We start from the raw sequence: 3,804 nt of genomic DNA, 5'->3' as shown, positions 1-3,804 counted from the left end.
TGTTCATCTGTAGTAAAAACCTGAGAAATCCGTCCGCTTTCGTCATTTCTGATCAAATCGACTTAAAGCCAGATCGTCACGTTGGTCGCTCTTCTATCTGAAACGGTTACATTTATCGTCTGCAAAGCTACGTCGCGTGCTGCGGTATGCGGAGACACTAACAGCACCATAGTAGAACACAGATGAAACTTCTAAGTTGATGTAATAGCCAGTAAGAAGTAGTACAATTCAAGTTTTAGGTAGCGATTATTGACTTTTTAGCTGGCTTTTGTGCCTTGGACATGAGCTAGGACCTAATGATTCTGCATGAAAGGAGGACTAGCAGCCGAGTTGCATGGGAGAATGTGAAAAGGGTTCATATGTAGTAAAAACCTGAGAAATCCGTCTGTTTTCGTCATTTATTATCGAATCGACTTAAAGCCAGATCGTTACATTGGCCGCTCTTCTCTGTGAAACGGTTGTACTTATCGTCTTCAAAGCTATGTCGCGTGCTGCGGTATGCGGAGACACTAAAAGCACCATAGTAGAACACAGATGAAGCTTCAAAGTTGATGTAATAGCCAGTAAGAAGTAGTACAATTCAAGATTTAGGTATCGATTATTGACTTTTTTGCTGGCTTTGGTGACTCGGACATGAGCTAGGACCTTACGATTCTGCATGAAAGAACGACTAGCAGCCGAGTTGCACGGGAGAATGTAAAAATTGTTCATATGTAGTAAAAAACTGAGAAATCCGTCCGTTTTCGTCATTTGTTATCGAATCGACTTAAAGCCAGATCGTTACATTGGCCGCTCTTCTCTCTGAAACGGTTGTACTTATCGTCTGCACAGCTATGTCGTGTGCTGCGGTATGCGGAAATACATAAAGCACCATAGTAGAACACAGATGAAGCTTCTAAGTTGATGTAATAGCCAGTAAGAAGTAGTACAATTCAAGATTTAGGTATCGATTGTTGACTGTTTACCCTTCTTTGGTGCCTTGGACATGAGCTGGGGCCTTAAGATTCTGCATGAAACGAGGACTAGCAGCCGAGTTGCACGGGAGAATGTGAAAAGTGTTCATATGTATTAAAAACCTGAGAAATCCGTTCGTTTTCGTCATTTGTTATCGAATCGACTCAAAGCCAGATCGTCACATTGCCCGCTCTTCTCTCTGAAACGGTTGTACTTATCGTCTGCAAAGCTATGTCGCGTGCTGCGGTATGCGGAGACACTAAAAGCACTATAGTAGAACACAGATGAAGCTTCTGAGTTGATGTAATAGCCAGTAAGGAGTAGTACAATTCAAGTTTTAGGTATCGAATATTGACTTTTTAGCTGGTTTAGGTGCCTTGGACATGAGCTAGGACCTTAAGATTCTGCATGAAAGGAGGACTAGCAGCCGAGTTGCACGGGAGGATGTGAAAAGTGTTCATATGTAGTAAAAACCTGAGAAATCCGTCCGTTTTCGTAATTTATTATCGAATCGACTTAAAGCAGTGCGTCACATTGGCCGCTCTTCTCTCTGAAACGGTTGTACTTATCGTCTGCAAAGCTATGTCGCGTGCTGCGGTATGAAGAGACACTAAAAGCACCATAGTAGAACACAGATGAAGCTTCTAAGCTGATGTAATAGCCAGTAAGAAGTAGTACAATTCAAGTTTTAGGTATCGATTATTGACTTTTTAGCTGGCTTTGGTGCCTTGGTCATGAGCTATGTCCTTAAGATTCAGCATGAAAGGAGGACTAGAAGCCGAGTTGCATGGGAGAATGTGAAAAGTGTTCATATGTAATAAAAACCTGAGAAATCCGTCCGTTTTCGTCATTTGTTATCGAATCAACTTGAAGCCAGATCGTCACATTGGCCGCTCTTCTCTCTGATACGGTTGTACTTATCGTCTGCAAAGCTATGTCGCGTGCTGCGGTATGCGGAGACACTAAAAGCACCATAGTAGAACACAGATGAAGCTTCAAAGTTAATGTAATAGCCAGTAAGAAGTAGTACAATTCAAGATTTAGGTATCGATTATTAACTTTTTTGCTAGCTTTGGTGCCTTGGACATGAGCTAGGACCTAATGATTCTGCATGAAAGGAGGACTAGCAGCCGAGTTGCATGTGAGAATGTGAAAAGTGTTCATATATAGTAAAAACCTGAGAAATCCGTCCGTTTTTGTCATTTGTTATCGAATCGACTTAAAGCCAGATCGTCACATTGGCCGCTCTTCAATCTGAAACGGTTGTACTTATCGTCTGCAAAGCTATGTCGCGTGCTGGGGTGTGCGGAGACACTAAAAGCACCATAGTAGAACACAGATGAAGCTACAAAGTAGATGTAATAGCCAGTAAGAAGTAGTAAAATTCAAGATTTAGGTATCGATTATTGACTTTTTTGCTGGCTTTGGTGCCTCGGACATGAGCTAGGACCTTACGATTCTGCATGAAAGGAGGAGTAGCAGCCGAGTTGCACGGGAGAATGTAAAAAGTGTTCATATGTAGTAAAAACCTGAGAAATCCGTCCGTTTTCGTCATTTGTTATCGAATCGATTTAAAGCCAGATCGTCACATTTTCCCCTCTCCTCTCTGAAACGGTTGTACTTATCGTCTGCACAGCTTTGTCGCGTGCTGCGGTATGCGGAGACACTAAAAGCACCATAGTAGAACACAGATAAAGCTTCAAAGTTGATGTAATAGCCAGTAAGAAGTAGTACAATTCAAGTTTTAGGTATCGATTATTGACTTTTTAGCTGGCTTTGGTGCTTTGGTCATGAGCTATGTCCTTAAGATTCTGCATGAAAGGAGGACTAGCAGCCGAGTTGCATGGGAGAATGTGAAAAGTGTTCATATGTAGTAAAAACCTGAGAAATCCGTCCGTTTTCGTCATTTGTTATCGAATCAACTTGAAGCCAGATCGTCACATTCGCCGCTCTTCTCTCTGAAACGGTTGTACTTATCGTCTGCAAAGCTATGTCGCGTGCTGCGGTATGAAGAGACACTAAAAGCACCATAGTAGAACACAGATGAAGCTTCAAAGTTGATGTAAAAGCCAGTAAGAAGTAGTACAATTCAAGATTTAGGTATCGATTATTGACTTTTTTGCTAGCTTTGGTGCCTTGGACATGAGCTAGGACCTTACGATTCTGCATGAAAGGAGGACTAGCAGCCGCGTTACACGGGAGTAAGTGAAAAGTGTTCATATGTAGTAAAAACCTGAGAAATCCGTCCATTTTCTTCATTTGTTATCGAATCGACTTAAAGCCAGATCGTCACATTGGCCCCTCTTCTCTCTGAAACGGTTGTTCTTATCGTCTGCAAAGCTATGTCGCGTGCTGCGATATGCGGTGACACTAAAATCACCACAGTGGAACACTGATGAAGCTTCTAAGTTGATGTAATAGCCAGTAAGAAGTAGTACAATTCAAGATTTAGGTATGGATTATTGACTTTTTTGCTGGCTTTGGTGCCTTGGACATGATCTAGGACCTTACGATTCTGCATGAAAGTAGGACTAGCAGCCGAGTTAAACGGGATAATGTAAAAAGTGTTCATATGTGGTAAAAACCTTAGAAATCCGTCCGTTTACGTAATTTATTATCGAATCGACTTAAAGCCAGATCGTCACATTGGCCGCTCTTCTCTCTGAAACAGTTGTACTTATCGTCTGCAAAGCTATGTCGCGTGCTGCGGTATGCGGAAACACTAAAAGCACCATAGTAGAACACAGATGAAGCTTCAAAGTTGATGTAATAGCCAGTAAGAAGTAGTACAATTCAAGATTTAGGTATCGATTATTGACTTTTTTGCTGGCTTTGGTGACTCGGACATGA

This window comes from Schistocerca gregaria, unplaced genomic scaffold (genome assembly GCF_023897955.1).
Source record: "Schistocerca gregaria isolate iqSchGreg1 unplaced genomic scaffold, iqSchGreg1.2 ptg000281l, whole genome shotgun sequence".
Classification (NCBI taxonomy): Eukaryota; Metazoa; Arthropoda; class Insecta; order Orthoptera; family Acrididae; genus Schistocerca; species Schistocerca gregaria.
This window is presented reverse-complemented; position numbering follows the sequence as displayed.